This window comes from Panicum virgatum, chromosome 6K, assembly GCF_016808335.1.
Source record: "Panicum virgatum strain AP13 chromosome 6K, P.virgatum_v5, whole genome shotgun sequence".
NCBI lineage: Eukaryota > Viridiplantae > Streptophyta > Magnoliopsida > Poales > Poaceae > Panicum > Panicum virgatum.
Genome location: NC_053141.1, coordinates 10,526,826 through 10,548,547, shown reverse-complemented (window position 1 = coordinate 10,548,547; position 21,722 = coordinate 10,526,826). Strand labels below are relative to the sequence as shown.

At 44.1% G+C, this 21,722-nt stretch overlaps 1 long non-coding RNA gene across 1 annotated transcript; it reads left to right on the top strand.

The window, feature by feature from the left end:
• The first annotated feature begins 2,497 nt into the window (after positions 1 to 2,497).
• On the top strand, positions 2,498 to 5,840 carry LOC120713910. Its single transcript, XR_005691318.1, has 7 exons — positions 2,498 to 2,713; positions 3,400 to 3,509; positions 3,582 to 3,651; positions 3,763 to 3,880; positions 3,988 to 4,295; positions 4,366 to 5,134; positions 5,281 to 5,840. It is a non-coding gene; the product is annotated as an uncharacterized LOC120713910 (long non-coding RNA).
• Positions 5,841 to 21,722: the final 15,882 nt, after the last annotated feature.

Below are 21,722 nucleotides of genomic sequence, written 5' to 3'. Positions count from 1 at the left end.
TAGGAGCGAACTCCATGTGGTAGGGTGGAAAGGTGTGTAGCTGAAAAAGCTCTAAACTAGTGTTGGTACCGTCCCACGGCAACGGCGCCAGAAAGATTGTTGGCACTCCTTAGTCTATACGAATCACTCCGCAAGCGCACGGAGACCGATGGAGCTTTCACCAGGAGAGTAAAGCCTAAGATATCGAATTCAAGGAACGACAGACGTGACCAAGCCTAGAACTATTCAACCAGACCCACCAGAGGAGAAGAGGTACGAGGGTAGAAGGCCTAACTTCAGTTATCCAACTCGTTACCCAAATAACTTGCTATTCACTAACTTGATCTGCTTCGGCAGTCGGAAGAGGAAGGGTCTCAGAAAGGGGTGAGAGGGGGACCCAACGTCAACCTGCTACTACTGCTATGAAAACACCCGAACGTGGTGGACTACAAAGGACGGACAAGGCTGTCACCACCTGCCGCCTACCACACTGTTCCGTGGGGTGGAACACAACCCAAGGTAACTATCCAGCCCAGGCACCACACCTAAACTATCAAGTCACTGACTTCCACCTCCCGGCAAGGCTAGAAGAAACCCCAAATGAGCAGGCTTGCTAACTCATGCAGACAAGGGATCCCGCAGATCAAAGGAAGTGAAAAGACAAATTACTGAAAGTAAAGAGAAGAGCTAGCGAGACACTGAAGGAAGATGAGAACTTACTCAAAGTTCTTTATTCCCCCGAGGTGGCTACAAAGTTGGAGTCGAACTGAGGAACATGGCTCTCCTCCCAAGCTTGGTTTTCAACCAAACTATCACCTCACACTCTCCCTAATCTACAATTAGGTAGAGCAACTACATCTTGAAACTCTTCTTCTCTCCAAGGATGGTGTGTTCTTGAATGGATGTGGAGGCTTCCTTTTATAGGCCTTCAAGGTGAGATGCTTAGCTTGGAAGTGAAGCTAACCGATAGAGTAACCGTCACGTGAAGTTGGTCGCATAACTCCCAAGTAGCAGGCCGGCCGGCCTCACCCAGGTCGGCCGGCCTAGGGTTTCGTCCGTTCGGCACCGTATTTCTTGTGGACACTCCGGATCTTCTCCTGAAGTCGGTAGAGGTTAAACTTGTCAAAGCCGAGCCAAGGAAGTTAGAGGCCGGCTGGCCTAGTCAAGGCCGGTAGGCTTGGCTCTGACTCGGCTCAGCCCTCCGTTGCACTGACTTGTCCATCAACGCATGCATATTGTCCAGGGAGGTGGTTTTGAGCCAAAAGATAAGGGTAGCACTGCAGATGGGTCCTTCAATCCGTAGCCTAGGCCTTTAGACCATAGGATGCATCGACTTGATAAGTGCTGGTGGGGATCATCTGGACTTGTGTTTCTCTGCATGCAGGTGAAGTTAGGGCCCAAAAGGCCTCAGTGCGAGGCCGGCCGGCCGGCCGGCCTAGGGGAAGCCGGCCGGCCTGGGATTTCACCCAAATTGGCTGAATTTTGCATAGTGAGCTCCTGAGATCAAATAAACAACAAAACTTATGGAATCTCATCAGTGTAAATGATTTTGTCATGATTATGGCCATAAAAGTATGAAATCTAGAGACATGTTAGTGGTAAAAGTATTGCCTTGAAGGTTGATTGTGTTTGAAGGGGTCCCTGCCCGCCCTTATATACTCTGGGAGGACAGGGTTACATGGAATCCTAGTCTGATTGTAGCTTAGGAGTCCTGATCGAGTACTACTCGATCAGTTTCCTTCTGTATCGACGAGTACATTACATGACATCAGGTATAGGACATGCCCTATCCCATATTTTGTACAAATCTGTGCCACGTAAGCTATCCTATGGCCCCAGGTCTGACAAGCCCCCGAGCTCTTCATAGTCGAGTGTAGCAGGTCTTCGAGTACTCTTGAAGTAGTCTTCGACTTCTTTTGAAGCTCCATCTTGAAGGATTTCTTGGACTACTTGACTTAGATGCTTCGAGACTGTGTGATGCTCTTGCTCGAGTAGATTTAAAATCTTCAGATCTTGATCTTCGTGTATGGTGTGCGATTGAAAAATCGCACTCCGTACGAAGTAGCCCCGAGCCTTAGGTTGAATCGTAGATTTAGGCTGAGGGTCCAATTAGTCTTGAATCTTCTTCTCTTATCTTTCAAACATATTTGAAAAATAAGTAGTCGATGACACCTATCCCATAGCCCTCAAGCCTTGAATCCAAATCCCAAGGTTTTGGAGAAAGGATCCAAAGAATCGTGGCATGCATTCTATAAAATATGTTGGGAAAAATTTATCATGATGGTTAAAATAAGATAATTCGGCCAGAAATTCGAAAACCCCTTTTCTTGGGATTTAGATCCCTGAAAAAAATGGCCTAAACAAATAACTGTCCAAATAAAACCCTAAATTACCGCTCAAGACGAATCTTACCCCTTCAACTTCCGTATAGTGAAAAGATTCCCTTATCCGCTGGTTATTAAACTGTGCGGTTAATTAGGGTTACTTTACACCTTCTCATTAGCATCTTGTTCTAGCTGCCACCAAAGTAGGTCTAGGGTGAAGCCGAATCTGCTCTTCCCTCCAATCTCCCTTACCCACCCCTTGCGCCCTTGCTTCCCTTCATCCTTGGCCCCCGAGCGCATGCGAGTGAAGTGCCTCGTGACACTCAGGATGGGCAACAAGAAACAAGTGGAGAAGGGGAAGAAGGAGGATCAGGAGAAAGCCCGTGAGGTCACCAGTGACTAGTCTTACAGTAAGTGTTCGACCAACGATCTTAATCGTCTTGTTGCTGAAGGTCTTCTTCAAGATCGCTCTCTCGTCAAATGGCGTCCCACTTATCATCAATGTTTTCCTCAAGAAAATATTGACGAGATTGTCATGTTTTCCCACTTTGTCAAGAGGGGAGTCGCCCTCCCCGCCTCTGATTTCTTCCACAGGCTGCTTTATGTTTATGGGCTTGAACTTCATCATCTTAACCCCAATTCCATAGCTCATATTGTCGTATTTGTTCATCTTTGTGAAGCTTTCCTTGGCATTGAACTCCACTAGGACTTGTTTTGTCATCTTTTCCGTGTCAAGCCACAACCCACCAAAGATAATCTTTCTGTAGTCGGGGGAGCTAGAATCCAATTAAGACAAAAACATGGAACTCAGTACATCGAGTATCAGTTCCCTAGCAATATTCCTGGGTGGAAAGATCAATGGTTTTATATTGAGACCCATAAGCCCTCTCTCCCACAAAAAACTGGAAAACTCAGCCCTTTAGAGATGAGCTAAGTTAAATAGCTCCTCAACTTAATTGAAGCTCACAAGCTAACAGGCATGACTGGGGCGTCCGTCTTGTTTTCTTTCTTTCAACGTCGAGTCCAGCCTCTACAACAGAGGTGTAACTTCAGGTTCAAGTACCTTGCCACTCAAGATCCTCGCGGATGTTTGCAGAAGAATTGTCGACTGAAGGAGCGCTGATGTGTGTCAAGCGTGTACTACTTGATGTAGACGCTGTGCCCTTCGTTCCAACACTCTTTTCTGCCAGTAATCCTCCTCCTCCCGTAAGTATCTGAAGCGCTTGAGTACTTTTGTCAACTTGGTAGAGTTGTATTTGATTGTTTAAATCTATGCAGGACCACACTGCTTTGTATAGGAGTTCTCCTCCTCTGCCAGAAGCCATTCAGCTAGATCACACCAAGCTAAGTGCGTATGCCAGACCTCAAGTCAACCGCCCTCCTTTAGACCCAGTTTCATCAGATCTACTAAGGTCTTCCGATGATGATATCACCTTAGTAGAGCTACTTGGTAAAGCAGGTCAGAAGACCTCACAAGAAGTCGAGGTGACTTCTGTTGGTGATTCCTTACCCAGCCATCCCAAGGGGCCAAGGATTGTCAGGAAACGCAATGCAGACATTGCTTCATCTAATGATAGGTAACATAATCTACCTTTGTCGACTGCCTCTTTTCGAGTAGTTCACTAGCTTTTCTTCTAAATCCTTCTGTTTTTGACGTCGAAGCTGATTTCTTTCTCCTTCTTAGTCCTTCTATTTCTCCAACCCTAAGCACTCGAAGCTTAGTGTTAAAGAACAAGCTGTCGGGGATGATGCTACAACAGGTAGACTCAAGTCTGCTGTTGTTGTAGACCCATCCTCCCAAAGCATTGGAGCTCCTCCGCCTCAGTCCATAATTCCTGATGCCATCCCATTGGACCCTGCTGCTACATAAAGCTCGACGCCTAGGGTGACTGAACCCATAGCTGAAGCACCGGCAGCAGCGGGGACCATGGTGGCCGTCATGAAGCCGAAAGCTTTAAGAGTGAAGAAGCTTGCTGTCAGGAGATCCGTCTTGTAAGTTATCAAACCCCTACTTTGAGTAATGTATTTCTCAACTATTATCTGATTTGTTTTCATCTTCTAGGACTTCTTCACCTCTGGGCTTGGACGAGTCTAAGCCAACCTCATCTAGTCCAGCCCCCGAGATGGAAAAAGGGCCAAAAACTGCAACATTAATGGCTGGTGCCGAGGCTGAGTAAACACTTCCAGAGCCAAGTTCACCAGTCGAGTATCCCGCCGAAGATGTTGCTGCCAACAAGACTTCATCTGCAGAGCCTGCAGGTGAAAACTTTTGCCTTCCTCAATCTTGAGTACTTTTTCTTCTGCTAGTCCATTATAGCCTGTTGGTAGCTGCCGCAGAGCAACAAGCTGAAGGTGCTGAGGGGGGCCAACACCTAGTCTCCTGGTTCTTGCCCCAAAGTCCAAGTACACAATTACTACTGAGATGTTGAATGATCCATCAGTCTCTGATGTCACTTTAAGGGAGTTCCAGAAGACCTTCATGAATATGTACCAATATATAACAATATGTTCCTTATGCCCAATCCAGCCTTATCGACTTGTTGTCTTGCTTGAAACTGACTGAATTTTAAAACCGCAGATCAAGGCCAATCTCTCCAGGAAGAAATTTGATGTGCTAGGAGTAGTAACTGAAGACTCTCGCATTCTTTTGGCCAAGGAGGAGCAGATTTGAGAGAAGATTCGACTAAATGTCGATCTTCGTAATGAGCTCGATCAAGTCAAGGCTGAGCGGACGAGGGAAACCTTGCTACTGAAGAAATAAATCGAGAACTTGATGAAGGAAAACCTTGATCTTTATGACAAAGTGAAGTCTGTGACCAAGGCGCATTGAGGTAACCTTGTAATCTGTCAGTTCTGTCTTTTCCTTGCTTTGTCGAGTAATTTCTGTATATCTTCTCTCCCACAGAGCTCAAAAATACTCTAAGGTTTAAAGAAGATTTGATGACTGACTTAAAGATCCTTGTGTACCGTTGTTTAGATGACGTGGAGTGTTTGGAGAAGAGACTTGCTGGATATGATCAATAGCTTCTCGACAACCTCCAACAGGTCAAGTCGATGTCTGAAGAAAAAACTGTCATGGCCAAGAAGATTGAGGACCTGGAGCAAGCCGCAAGGGCAGTAGTCGACATGGTGGATCTTGTAGAGGAGCAGGCAGCCGATGAGAGGTCTCTACTGGAGCAGCTTCGTGGAGCACCAGCTATGTCTCTGAGGCTACCAAGACCTATGTTGCTCATGTGCTTGGTTTGTTCAAGTCCTTCTGGCCGAAACCTGACCTTGATCGACTATCTGCTGGGATGGCTGCTGACTGCACTAAAGAAAAACTTGAAGAATATCTTGTGCAAGTGGAGCCAATTGCGCAGAAGATTATTGAGAACTTAGTGCAGGAGTAGTTTTATGGTCATGCCACAAAATGATTGCTCTTGAATTGTAATATTTGTGTGAATACTCTTTCTTTGCCTATCAAGTTGCTTTTGGATTCTTACTTCCTGTGAGTAGAACTCGAGTAGACCTAGGTCTTACAAGAATAAGTAGTTTTGGTCATGCTTTTTCATAAATGCAACAATTCATGGGAGCTTTGCCTTTATTCTGGCATTTTAGCCGAGTCCATTTAAGTGCTTGCACTTCTGTTAGGGAGACTATTCTCTCGCTTATACTAGTCGATGACTAGTACTTAGAGTGGTCTCTCGCTTATACTAGTCGATGACCAGTATTCGGAGCCCAAGCAGATGTCCTTCGTAGGTTTTAGCCTCGTGGGCATATAGGTAACTGCATCAACAGAAACTTGTGGCTGTGAGACAGGCCCTTGAGTTAAAGTTGTGAGTTTTATGTTGACTTAGCAAAAACTTAGTACTCGCGGCATAAGCCCCCGAATCCTACATTGCAATCAAACAGAGAGGAAAAATTATTTGGCGAGGACAACTTTATTATATGAGCGGGCAATGCCCAGCTACTAAAGTCATTGATTACATATCCTCTAGGGATAGAATCGCCGTAAGTGCTCGATGTTTCAAGAGTTTAGGACTTCCTGGCCATTTGAGTATTGAAGTCGATATGAACCGGGGCCTGTAACTTTGGCCACAATAAAGGGACCTTCCCATCTTGAGTTAAGCTTGTGAAGCCCTGTCTCATCTTGAATGCGGCGCAGGACCAAATCTCCAATGTTGAACGATCACTTTTGGATATTACGATCGTGGCAACGCCTCATGCCTTGTAGGTATCGAGGGGACTGAGCTAGAGTATTACACCGTAGCTCTTCTGCAAAGTTGAGTTCTAGCATCCTGGACTCATTGGCTTCACCTTCGTTGTACATCTCTACTCGAGGAGACTGCCATATGATGTCCACTGGGAGGATAGCTTGAGAGCCGTATACAAGGAAAAAAGGTGACTGTCCTGTAGCTTTGCTTCATTGAGTACGAAGCCCCCAGACTACAAGTGGTAATTCCTGGATCCACTTGCCTCCTTTTTTGTTGTTAGCATCATATATAGAGTCTCTTCTTGAGTCCATCCAAGATCATCCCGTTGACATGCTCGACTTGGCCATTGGCTCGCTGGTGAGCCACTGAAACGTACTTGACCTCAATGGCACTTCTTCCATAGAATTCCCAGAAAGTATGTCCTGTGAAGTTGGAGCCCAAGTCCGTAATGATAGTATGAATGAACTATTTGTACAGTACAATGATGTATATAAATGTATTGTGGACCCAGATGAGTCGGCAATGTATGTACATGGCCGACCGGCGTTCAAAGGAGTTCATGGATGGCGTGCATGAATTCATAGAAGCGGCCGAGAAACACAAGTATGGCGGTTTCGTTCGTTGTCCATGCAAATTCTATAAGAATGAGAAGGATTACTCATCATCAAGAACTATCCATCGTCACTTGTTCAATAGTGGTTTCATGCCGAACTACTATGTTTGGACCAAGCATGGCGAAAGAGGAATTGTGCTGGAAAATAATGTAGAAGAAGAGGACAGGATTCCTGACTTTGCAGCCAATTATAATTCCTTTTTCAATGACACTGCAATGGGTGAGCCTGAAGAAGATACTGAAGGATACGTTGTAGAAGATGATCTTAGTCAGATGCTGCGTGAAGCTGAGGAAGGTTGCGAAACAGAAAAGGAATCGAGAGATCTGAAGCGTATGTTGGAGGACTACAAAACATTGTTGTACCCTGATTGCAAACAAGACCAAAAGAAGTTGGGTACCACATTGGAATTATTGCAATGGAAGGCATCAAATGGTTTGTCAGACAAGGGATTCGAGGAGTTGCTGAAACTTATAAAAAACTTACTCCCTGAGGGTAACACCTTACCGGAGACAACATACAAGGCAAAAAAAGTTATTTGTCCTTTAGGATTAGAGGCACAGAAGATACATGCTTGTCCTAATGACTGCATCCTATATCGAGGTGAGTATGAAAATTTGGATTCATGCCCTGTATGCAACGCAAGCCAGTATAAGATCCCTCGAGATGATCCAGGCGACGTTGAGGGGATGCGTGTCAAGAAGAGGGTGCCTGCCAAGGTGATGTGGTATTTTCCTCTAATACCACGTCTGAAACGTTTGTTCATGAACAAAACGAATGCTAAATTGATGTGATGGCACAAAGAAGAACGTAAGCAAGACAATATGTTGAGACACCCCGCTGATGGGTCGCAGTGGAGAAAAGTGGACATAACATTCCCAACATTTGCAAATGATGCGAGGAATATAAAATTCGGCTTAAGTACGAATGTCATGAATCCTTTCGGTGAGCAGAGCAGTGGCCATAGTACCTGGCCTGTGACACTCTGTATATACAACCTTCCTCCCTGGTTGTGTATGAAGCAGAAATTCATTATGATGCCGGTGCTTATCCCCGGCCCGAACCAACCCGGTAACGATATAGATGTGTATCTGAAACCACTGATTGAGGATCTTCTATTATTGTGGAAAGAGGAGGGTGTTCGTATGTGGGATGCGCACGCAGAGGATCATTTAACCTTCGTGCATTGCTTTTCGTAACCACCAACGATTGGCCAACACTAAGTAACCTCTCTGGACAATCCAATAAGGGTTATAGGGCATGCACCCATTGTTTAGAAAAAACTGACAGCATGTACCTCAAGCACTATAGGAAGATCGTGTATATGGGTCATCGTCGATTTCTTCCGATCAAGCACCCATTAAGGAGGAGGCATGCTCACTACGATGGAAAGGCAGATCATCGTACTAAGCCTAGGCACCAGTTGTGGGAAAATGGTGTTTGAAATGGTCAAAGATATAAAAGTAGTATTCGGAAAAGGACCCAGCAGTAGATCAGTGCAGAGTGATGACGGACGTGCACCTATGTGGAAGAAGAAGAGTATTTTTTGGGAGTTACCTTATTGGGAAGTCTTAGACGTCCGTCACGCAATTGATGTGATGAACCTAACAAAAAATCTTTGTGTGAACCTTCTAGGCTTCCTTGGTGTCTATGGTAAGGCAAAGGATACATTGGAAGCGCGGCAAGATCTTCAACGTATGAAACAACGGGCCACCCTACATCTAGAAAAAAGGGATAAAGGATGTCATTATCTAGGTCTTGCGTGCTACACTCTTAGTAAGGAAGAGAAGTAAAGTATGTTCGACTGTTTGAACAGTATCAAGGTCCCATCAGGCTACTCTTCGAATATAGAGAGGCTACTGAACTTGAAAGAGAAGAAATTCGCACACGTAAAGTCCCATGACTGTCACGTGTTGATGACGCAATTGATTCCAGTTGCACTTAGAGGTATTCTACCAGCTAATGTTCGAGCAACAATCATAAAGCTATGCGCCTTTCTCAACACAATTTCTCAGAAGACAATCGATCCATCGAGTTTAAGCAGGCTACAAGAGGATGTTGTCCAAAGCAGGCTACAATCAATCATAAAGATATTTCCTCCATCATTCTTCAATATTATGATGCATCTTCTAGTTCACCTAGTCAAAGAGATTGGCATTCTCGATCCTGTTTTCCTTCATAGTATGTTCCCTTTTGAATGATACTTTGCAGCCCTAAAGAAATACGTTCGTAATCAGGCTCATCCAGAAGGAAGCATTGCGAAGGGTTACGTCACAGAGGAGGTCATTGAGTTTTGTGTTGACTATGTGGAAGAACTCTGCCCAATTGGGATTCCAGTATCATGTCATGAGGGGCGGCTGATTGGAAAGTGCACACTTGGAAGAAAATCAGTAAATGCCACAGATCATGCCACGTTGAGCAAAGCACATCTCACAGTTCTGCAATAATCAGCCTTGGTGGCTCCATACAAGGAGGAGCACATGCAAATTGTGCGAAGTATATACCCTTTGAAGTCTGAGACATGGATTACAAAACATCATAACGATACATTCGCCACCTGGTTGCAGAAGGAAGTCATGGCTAACGATCAAATTCATGAGCAGCTAGCTTGGCTGGCCAGGGGTCCGGCAAATTCAATCTTGATGTACCAAGGATATGAAATTAATGGTTACAAATTTTATACAAGAGCCCAAGATAACAAGAGCACCAATCAAAATGGTGGTGTCCGTATAGATGCCACCGACTCTAGTGGCCAAACGAACTCATATTTTGGTTACATTGAAGAGATCTGGGAACTCGACTATGGGCCGTTGAAAATACCTCTATTTCATTGTCAATGGGTTAAACTCACAAGAAAAGGTGTCGATATCGACGAGTACGGAATGACAACGGTAGACCTCAAAGAGCTTGGCTATCGAGACGAACCATTCGTCCTAGCTAAAGATGTCACTCAAGTTTTCTATGTGCAGGACATGTCTAGCAAATCGAGAAAGGACAAGTCCAGGAATAAATTAAGATTTGTAGGTGCCGGAGATGAGCCAAACCGCCATATTGTTCTGGCAGGAAAAAGGAAAATTGTGGGAGTCGACGATGTCACAGATGAAGAAGAATACAATAAGGTTGAAGATATGATTCCGTTCGCAGTGGAGGTTGACACAAGTATTCTTTTAGCCGAAGAGGAGGCTCCGTACGCACGTCATGATCATAATGAAGGGACGATTGTAAACCGAACCATCGTTAATATTCCCTTAGTTGAATGATTATGTCTTGTAATATTTCCCGTGAACATGATATTAATGATTATCTATGATTGTTATGGCAATTATCAGATTTATTATGCATTTAAATTATTTATTATGTAACTAATAGAATTATTATGCATTTGTACTATTTATTATGCATTTCAATGATTTATTATGCAATTATCTGATTTATTATGCATTTAAATGATTTATTATGCAATTATTTGATTTATTATGTATTTAAATGATTTATTATGCACTGAAATGATTTATTATGCAATTAATTGATTTATTATGAATTGAAATGATTTCTTATGTAATTAAATGAATTATTATGCAATTATTTGATTTATTATGCATTTAAATGATTTATTATGCAATTATCTGATTTATTATGCATTTAAATGATTTATTATGCAATTATCTAATTTATTATGGATTTAAATGATTTATTATGCACTGAAATGAATTATTATGTAATTAAAAGAATTATTATGCAATTATTATGCATTTAAATGATTTATTTTGCAATTATCTGATTTATTATGAATTTAAATGATTTATTAAGTAATCAGAAGAATTATTATGCAATTATCTGATTTATTATGTATTTAAATAATTTATTGTGCATTTAAAAGATGTATTATGCAATTTTCAGTAAAACCTATTGGCACCGGTTGACATTTTCAACCGGTGCCAATGTCTTTGGACAAAAGAAAATGGGTGACCTGGAGTCGAACCCGGGTCGCGGCGAATAAATATCTTTGGCTTTCTATTGAGCTATGTTGTGATTTCAAGTTTCAAGGCGGCAAAACATCTAAAGTACTTCTGAAAAGAGCCAACCGGTGCCTTAGGCCCTTTTCATTTCCCGCTCGTTGAGGCTTTTGGCACCGGGTGATATCTCCACCCGGTGCCTATGGCTCTCCATTTGCACCGGGTGGTCTTCGAACCGGTGCCTGAGGACCTTTTTGGCACCGGGTGGTGTTTTCACCCGGTGCCAAAGGCTCGATAGTATAAAAAGTGTGCCATGTTCTCTCTTCTTCCTCACTTCTCCCTTCCACTGCCGGCCCTCTTGACGCCCCCGATCCTCGACGCCGTCGTCGCCCCTCCGACGATCGTCCACCGCCGCCGCCCGGTCGTCCATCGCCGCGCATCCTCGACGCCGCCGCTGCCCACTCCTCCACCGAAGCGCCTCCTCCTCGACGCCCCCGCACGGCCGCGCCCGTACAGGTGCGCCGCCGCCCCTCCACCTCAACGCCGCCGCCACCTCCACATCAACGCCGCCGCCCTCTCCGCCTGGAACAACGCGCCCCGGCCGCATTCGACGACCCCGTGCCTCCTCCTCAACGGAGCTGAACCCGCCCTGCGCCGCCGCCCCTTCGTCGTCGTCTGCCTCGACGCTGCCGCCCCCTACCCTGCGCGCCACCTCGTCGTCGCCGTGAGATCGTCCCCTGCGCCACCACCGCCAGGACCCTCGACGCCGACGCCGCCAAGTCATCCCGAGCCACCGGAGCAGCTTTGCCGTCAACTCCGCCGCCGGTGCGCCGCCGCCCGACGTCGAGCCGCCGTTCCTATCCTCCCCGACCTCAACCCCGAGCACCAGAAGGTGCGCTTGGAGTCCCTCTTGCGTATCCCCTACCCAGAACACGCCGCCGAGGCCTATCCTCGCCGGAACATCGCTGGCAAGGGAAGCTCTGCTCGAGCTCCGGCGACCAAGGGCATATTTGCAAATAAAAAGGACCCAAGTGTTAGATCTAGGGGCTGAAATGTAAAGATTTCAAGAAACTTTCTAAATTCAAACATGTGAACTTGTAAAATTGATATCAAATGGAGGAAAAATTAGAAAAATGCAAACTCAAATGTTTTGAACTCTCTGAAAAGATTCTACAACTTTGTATATATCCACTTTGGCTGAAATCGAATAGTTTTAATTGTATGTTAAATGAAAGAATAAATAAGGGATAAATGTTCCAGGAGTTCTACTTGCGAACTATAACTGATTTTTGGATATGTTATGCTCCATGCCAAGAATAGCTCTATGCAAAATTTGGAATACCAATGGACAGCTCTAGCTAGATGAAAACCCACGACTTGTTAGATCTAGTCATAAACTTAAGGATTTATTTCTGGTTGATCTGCTCCAGTGCTGTGAATGAAACTTTTTCCATGCTCATATAGCACTAAAAGAACACCAATGCAAAAGTTTGAAATTTTTTTGAACATTGTGACTATATATTCCATTAAATCTTGATTAGATGCCATTTAATTAGTATAAATAGTTCCTCTAGTAGGGAAAATCTAAGTTTTATTCCAGTGCTTGCTTTTAGTGATATTAGCCTGCCTGAAAATTTGGAACATCATATAATGGTTAGAACTAGAGGTACTAAATTACCATGCTGTCATATGGATGATTTTGTTATTTTATTTCTGGTAGTTCTACTACATTTCTAACCATGAAACTTTCACCATGATCTAATATTTGTACCAAGAGGCTATGGTAAAAGTTTGGGATATGATGCATGAAAAGTTACAACTCAAATAAATATGCATGTTACAAGATGAATATATAGCTTACGAATTTTAATGATGGACATTAGGGTTGATAATTTTTCTAAGGCTTACTCACTACTAGAAATTTCTTATAGAGATATTTCTTAGAATTATATAGTGAATTATAGAACTAGAATGAAAGTGATCGGGTGCTCTAGCCTAAGAGGGGGAGGGGGTGAATTAGGCACTAATAAAAACTTACACCTGTGGCTCCAACTAGTTTGCACAAAACTTAAACTAAAACATACTATCTAGATGTGCAACTAGGTTGTTCTAGTGTGAAATCCCTATCCCAAAAGAGTTTAGCAACCTATAGCCTTTCCTATCAAGAAACTATTCTATGAAAGTAAAGGCACACAAATTGCTAGTATGAAATGCGGAAGCTTAAAGAGAGGGATATGAGATAGAAAACTCTTGACGCGGGTGTTTATCCCGTGGTTTGGTTAGCCACAAAGGCACACCTACATCTACGTTGTTGTAGCACTCACTAAGAGTATTGCTACTCGGCCACCAAGTCTCTTCCGTGAACACAATCACGGTCACCTTGGCCCCGGGTTCCACTAAGGAGCTTCTCCACAAAGGATGGGGGTCTCCACGTCCCCCGCACAAAGATGTCGTCGCCGCTCCACACCAAGTCAGAGGGTCGATGACGTTGCCGGCGAGCTTCAAAGCTCCAAGGTGCCGGCGCACCAAACTCTTGTTTTGGTTCACTAGAGAACCACATCACAAAGGCTCAAGGCCTTGCAATCTCACTCACTAACAGCTAATCCTTTACACAACACTCTCAAAGTGTGCTAAGGGCTAAGGATATGATCTTGATGCTTTTGTATGGCTTGGAGATGTTCTTGGGTGTGTGTGGGATGTCCAGCAACTCCAGCAATCTTCAAATGGCCGGGGTGAGGCGTATATATAGGCCACCAAGTCTTGTAGCCGTTGCTCCAACGGTCAGCTGAAAATCTGCGTATCACCGAAAGAACCGATGCCTCTTGGCGGGGTAGCGTCGGTTCATCCGGTCACTCTAAGCCACGAAGTAGCCGTTGAACTTCTGACTGCTGCTACAGTGACCACCGGTTGAACCGATGCAATGCACCGATGCCTCACCGGTTCAACCGGTGCTGAAGGATATTCTTCTGACAGCTAACGTCATTGCACCGATGGTATGCACCGATGCACCATCGGTTGAACCGGTGCTGAAGGATCTTCTCCTGGGTACTTGACATCGTCTCTGGTACACAGTCCGGCCAAAGCACCGATGCCCTTTCTTGGACCGTCGGTTCAACCGGTGCCTATAGGCTGACTTGGCTTCGATTTCCTCCTGCACCAATCATCGTAGCGTCGGTTCTTCCGACAAGCGTCGGATGCACCGGTGCCCCTGGCGTCAATTCTGGCGGAACCCCCGTAGGGGCGGCCCTTCGGGTCTTGCTACGCCTATCTTCTCTCTCTTTGTCATCACTTAAACCTAAAAGCATGAGAATGATAATCTTAATAATCATATTAGTCCAAGTGTTGTGTTGTCATTCGATCACCAAAATCACTCGAAATGGCATAAATGGTGCCATGTTCGTTACATAGAATTATAGAGAATATTTGTTATAGATATATTTCTTAGAATTATATAGTGAATTATAGAACTAGAATTATAGAGAATTATAGAGAATATTTCTTATAGAGATATTTCTTAGAATTCAATTATGGATATTCTTAGAATTGAATTATGGATATAGTTTTTCCTTTAATTACTTTTTCTTTACATGTGTATTTCTATGTCAATTATGAGATGTAAATATCTATGTCCTTATTCAATGTAAATGTCAATTATGTAATTCTGAATTCTTAATTCAAATGTGTCAATTATGAGATGTGCATGTCCTTATATAGTGAATTTTTGTACTTTCATTTCAACTAACTCACGCAAACACGCGTAAACTCTCGCAGTCTCCTTCAATCACACACCCGACCTCTCGCTTCTTCTCGCACACTCGACTTCTCGCTATCTCCTCTCACACACTCGGTCTCTCGCTATCTCCCTACTATAAAACACTTGCACCTCTCGTTGTCTACTTGTCACCGACGCTCACTTTCTCGCTCACACACACGCGTGCGCGCACACACACACACACACACACACACACTTTCTCTAACACATTTTTACGGTTTCAATTAAGGATGGACCCCTTCGGTGATGACGAGGTCGCCGAGCAATACATGGTGGACGCAATAAACGAAGATACGAGGGCCAACACCACCCAGCCAATCGCTGAAGAAGATGCTCAGACAGCTGATTCGTTCCTGAATATGTTTGGAGATGCCGATGAAGAAGATGATGACTTTGCGCCGCCGCCCAATCAACAGCAGCATGTTCCAGTACGAATCTTAAAACTATATGCATGGTGACTTCGGTAGATTAGTTTTGCAATTAACATATCTTTTCTGTAATTTAGTCGACCTCTGCATCGACTTCGTTGAGCCAGTCAAAAGGGAGACGCCGGCCAACCAAGAAAATGGAGGGAAGACAGGTCGTCACAGAAGTGGACGCAGAGGGCTGTCCAAGTGCTCCAGAGGCTGCTAGCACAAAATTTGTCAACCAATGTGGAGCTATTGTTCGGGCAAGAATTCCGATCACCACAAGACTATGGAAAACTGAGCAAACCCGAAGAACAGCAACACGCCGTGCCTGCACATCAGAAGGAAATGCTATGGGCAGAACTCAAGGATATGTTCACTCTTCTTGAAGGAGTTGACCAAGAACTTCTGAAGAAATGTGCCTTGAAAAAGATGGCCCTTGCCTTTGCAACTTTCAAGAAGAAGTTGTACATCAATTACATCAAGAAGGATAAGGAGCCGAACTGGGACGATCTTCCTCAGGTTAAATCATACTGGGAGGAGTTCAAACAATACAAACTATCAGAGGAAGCCCAAGAAAAATCCGAACAGGCCAAGGTGAATGCAGCAAATAAGAAGTACAACCACCACCTTGGGGCTGCCGGGTACAAGAAGTCAATAAAAAATGGCAGAAGATGGAGCAGGACCTTATGGATAGAGACATCAGGCCGACGACTTGGGATTGGCCGGATAGATCCAAGTGGTGGTTATTTGCTAATGGCGTGACACTAAACCAGTTGGATGGAAATTTGGTCGTGCCCGAGCATATGCAAGAAGTGTTCCGCGATCTAGTCGCTGCAATAGATGAGACCCAACAAGGAACATTCCAGCCTCAAAGGGAGAATGATGAGCTGACAAGGGCATTAAAGAATTCGGAACACCCTGGACGAGCCCGCGGCATCGACGTGGTCCCATGGAAAGTTGCTTGGGCCGGAGATTCCTCTTACAAGACTCACCGAAAGAGCAAAGCCGAACAGGAAGAGAAACTTCGTGCCATGCAAGAAGAGATGACAAGGAAGGTTGCATCCTTAGAATCTCAGATGGATGCCAGGGTCAATAAGGAAGTGCAGCTAGCTCTGAGCCAAAGGGGCACTGCTGGATCGCACCCGGATGTTGTGATAAGCCCGGTCTCTCAGCGACGCAGCAGCTGTGCATCCATAGCGGCGCCCGACGTACAAGCGGAACAACAACCCCAGATTGAGCCAACGGCAGTAGATGACTAGAGGTATCCAGTGGACGATGTAACCATGCCGACACCATGCGAGTTTCATGTGCGAGCAAGAAATATATAAATTCATGTCGCATACGGGTCAGCCCTGCCCCTGAATCCTTCTACTATAATTCATGGAAGGCCGACACCCCCTGGCTACACCTCCATCACAGTCGAGCAGATAGTTGGAAACAATGAGGATCTCGGCTCGACTTCATTGGAGGGGATGGAGAGAAGACATTGGGAGACGCACTGCACGGGGTCATTCTATGGCGCAAGGCCGACATCAAACTTACTGCAAGCACAACGGCTCCCGTGCAGACCGATCGCCCGTCTCCGCGGTCTCCCTCACCGCCGTCCCCACAACCACCTCCTTCACCACTGTCTCCGCCGGCGCAAAGGGCTACGAGTACTCCAACTCCTCCTGACTCAGAAAAAGGAAAGAAAAAGACAGCATCCCTCCCAGCGGCTGGACTCTCAAAGAAGAAGCAGAAAATGGTCAAAAGAAAATTAACCTATGAGAAAACTGCTGAGGAGTTGGAAGAGGAGACTGCTCGATATATAAAAGAACAATTGAAGCCTAAAGTCCCCCGCCGAGGGAAAATGTACCTCTAGAACTAGGGAAAAAGCTTCTCGCAAACCTAGACAACCCACCAAAATCGAAAAGCTTACCCTCGGACTATGATCGTACTCTGACAAAAGCACACAAGGTGAGAAATCTGAAGAAAAAATGTGGCAAGACCATTCCTCAGCTTGGCACACAACAAAAAGGGCACGAGTCCCTCCGGGTGCCAGGGTTGCCACTCCTACACCCGACAGACGTATAACTCCAGGCAGACCTACAGGCTGCGATATTTCTTTCTGAAACTGGATTAACGCTAGAGGAGGCAACGGGGCAAGTGGAGGCAGAAATCCCTGTCGCTCCCGTTCTTACTCCATTCCAGCATGGAAAACCTTTTGTCACTGAGGAAGAGGAGAAAAGTCTAGGCACGCAGATGTTCAATTTGCATAGATGGTACCTACGAATGTCGAATGACCAAGGGAAAATGTTTGGAGTTAAGTATCGTGACCATGATTTCTTCCGCGGGGAGGAGGACTTCTGGGTGTACTTCGAAAATTTATATCACATTTACCATCGACAAGCCCTCGACGCCTCTATCATCACCATTTGGGTTTTGTAAGTATCACTTACCTCTATATTAATATTTTTTGTTAACAAGAACATAATTATATGTGTGCATTATAAAATTTCTATTGTATCATTTAGATAGGAGACCCAAAGAAGCCAAAAACATGGATGGCACCATCAGATCGGCTTCATGTCTCCTTTGCTAGTCAACCAGAAAGTGCTCAACGAAAATTATATGGAAACGTGCCAAAACATGTACGATTCGTTGACTAGGCAAAATTACAAATCCTATATATTCATACCATACAACTTTGGGTAAGCCTTGGTCGACTCAATCCTTAGTTATATTACTAAATAAATACTAAGTCGTCTAATGCATGTATGTATATATCCTATCTATATCTGCAGTTATCATTGGATTTTACTCATACTTTCCGTAGAGACCGGCAATTTTATAGTCTTTGACTCAATGATAAATCCAAAGTCCGCAATCCAACATATCCTAGACCCCTTGAACAGGTAAGTTCAGTTTGCACAATCAAATCTTTTTTCTATTAATAACAATTCCTGAATATCAAACTTAACTTTGAACATAGGGTTTGGAAAAATTTTGTGAAAAATAACAAAGTACGTGGTCAATGGAGGCCCGAACTGAATGTTAACATGGATTATCCGGTATGTTGATTCATAAAGATTTGTCTAGTTAAGTATATAATCCCAAATTATTCTAAATTGAGTAATTTATTTGTTTCTCCTTAAGTGTACGAGACAACAACAAGGAACTGATTGGTGCGGGTACTACGTATGCGACTACTTGCACATCATGACTCCATGCGGGAAGGCTACTGATGAAGACACGAGAGTACGTCCAAACCGTTCACTAGTATATTTTCATAATTGTACTAATGCACATGATGTTAATCCTTTTTTTCTAAATGATAGATATCTCAAATGGGGGATGAATGTTACTCTACTGATCGGATCAACGCCGTGTGCGAGCAGCTCGCCGGATTCATTTTGAACGAGATCTTGGATGCTAGAGGCGAGTTCTACCACGACGGTCACATCCATAGAGGACTTCCATCGACCTCCTGAGGGGACCAGTAGTTGGACTACAAACATGACTTGTACATTTGTAAACATGTTTAAACACTATGTCTTGATGTTTATAAATTTGTAAATATATTAGTTCATCTAATTAGCTTAATTATATGCTCGCATTTCACTTTTAGTTAGTTTCAAATATTCTCTGAAAACAAACACAAACGACCAATGAACGTATAGTACTGTAGAGCTTGAGTGCGTTTAGCAATCATAAAAGAATAAACAGTAATAAATATAACAAACAAAACTGGATTTGGGAAAAAATGGGAAAAGGTCATTGGTACCGGTTGGAAAGACCAACCGGTACCAAAGGTGCTGCCACCTTGCGTCAGCGTGGCAGCCTCTTTGGTACCGGTTGGTGTTTTCAACCGGTACCAATGGAAGCCTAAGGCACCGGTTGAAAAATCTGGTGTCTTAAGGCGAGGCCATTGGTCGCGGTTGCGGGGCATCTGTTGGGAAACCGGTTCCTTACCCAAGGATGTGACCACCAAGGTGACTCCAAAAAGGGCGCCTACACCAAGATTGCCAAGAAGCAAACTGTTGGTTCCGCATGAACTCAGACCATTGTTAAATACAAGCATGGGGAACTCATGCTATCAGATTAGGAACTAACAGCAACGGGACTGGCATATAAGGCCTTGTATGAGCACTACAAATCCATAAGTGCAGGTGGTGCTCAATTTATCATTGCCAACTTAGATGCATCCCAATTTGGCACTAATGAAGACTAGACGTTTTTTATTGGTTTGAATGATATGTATGACCTCTTCAACCTTGACGCCCTGGATGTTAGCTTGCTGAGGTGCTTCACATTTTACGTCAGCTCATACTAGAGATTCAATAATTATTAAAACCAAGTATCGCAAAGTACAAACATTTTCATTTTCGGTAGGAAAATATCTAAATATATTAGGCATAGAATTTCAGCCGGTTGGTTGAAATGGCGTCAAGCTTCTGGCGTCCTCTATGACAAGAGGGTGCCATAAAAGCTAAAAGGTAAGTTCTATAGGACGGCGATTCGCCCGACGATGTTATACAGTGCTGAATGTTGGCCTACAAAAAGGTGACATGTCCAATAATTTAGTGTAGCAGAGATGCATATGTTGCGTTGGTTTTTTGGGCACACAAGAAGGGATAGAGTCCGGAACGAAGATATTCGGGATAGGATCAGGTGGCACCAATTGAGGAGAAATTGATTCAACATCGGTTGAGATGGTTTGGACATGTCCAACAGAGGCCTCCTGAGGCGCCGGTGCATAGTGGGGTTCTAAAGCGGGTCGATAATGTAAAAAGAGGTAGAGGTCGACCTAAACTGACTTGGGACAAGTCAGTTAAGAGAGACCTTAAGGAATGGAATATCTCCAAGGAATTAGCTATGGATAGGAGCGCTTGGAGACTAGTAATCAATCTGCTTGAACCGTGACCTTTGTTTCTTTTTCTGTTTACCCCTAACTGTGCCCTTTTTGTGTTTCTCTTATCCATATTTTTTTTGGGTTTCATCTCTAGCTACCCCAACACGTGGATTCTTCGTTGCATGTAACGCAATGGACCTGGCATATGACACCAAAACATACAAAAATCAATATGTAAGTATAATGCAGGATTTGAAATGCTAATGTATTTATTTCAAGCGTGGTATAATGCAGGATTTGAAATCTCCCCCGGGCCTGATTACGAAACAATCACTATGTCAGATTTGGAAGATGATATGCGAGTTCATCATGAAGGAAATCGTGCACCTGGATGGCGAGTTGCATATGTAATGGTCCAGTTTGAGATGGGGATACATTTTAAATTTGTTGTCTTGTAAATTTGTGACTTGTTGAAAACTTCTTCTAAATTGTGACATGTCTGAAACTTGTGTTGGATGAGATAGCTATGACTTGTATTTTTAGCAGGATAGTTGTGACTTGTTAAATATAACGGATATATGTTGGATGAGATAGATGTGCTTGTTGAAATATATATTGTTTTTGTACTGCTATGGAGTATTTCTGTAGGTTTTGAGTGGCTGCCAAATCCTGGCAAGGCTTCAGGATGCAGCCAGGAAGCAGGACACCAGGGTTGATAGGTAAGATGTAACGGATCTTATTCAAAACCCGTTAGTAATGTGCTTCAGAGATGTTACCGTTGACGCAACATAGGTAACGAGCTTTGTGTGTAGTCCTTTATCTATGACTACAACATTGGTAACGGACATCATTATTCATGACCGTTACCAAAACTGCAAATGGGCCCATGGAGGATGACACATAGTGTCATTGGTAACGCGGTATAGGTAACGGAGATCGTAATGGTCCACATATCTACCGTCACAGGTAACAGAGCGTGGTGCCCGTTCCCTCTGATCATGGTCGCAATGGCAGTCTTCGTTCATTACCAATCTTGGATTTTCATGCAGAGATACCTAACTTGTGCCCCGCAATGCTCGCCTACTCTTTTGCAGCAAAAGCGAAAATATCAGGCAAACCGACCTTGCAGCATGACACAGGAGCAAAGTGCTCTTCTTTTTTGCCCTTCCCCTTTATTTGCATTGTCCAACGAGGCCGAGGCAGCACAGAGAGCCAGTACCAATAATGCAAAGAAGCAAGCATTCCCTCTGCGTTAAGGAACTGGCAGCGGAAACTGGGCATCTTTCGTAGAAAGGCATTTTTAAGCAAAGTTTTAAATAGTCGGCTATAGCTTCCGCTATAGACCGCTATAACTTCTAGATAGGACAGCCGCTATGTCATTCAACCCGTTAAAGCCGGTTATAGCCCGTTAAATGTCGGCTATAGCCCGCTAAACACCATAACGGTTAGCCAGAGATTTAAAACATTGTTTTTAAGACCGTCCATAACGTAGTAAAAAATGGACGCTGGAACCTCTGTCTCTTTTCAAGCATCGATGCATGCCATTGCTAGTTGCAATGCTGATATAAAAGAGCAGGCTTCCGAATCAACTACATGCATCGATGCTTGGGAATAAAAAAAAAATATACGTGAGGGAGTGCCAACAA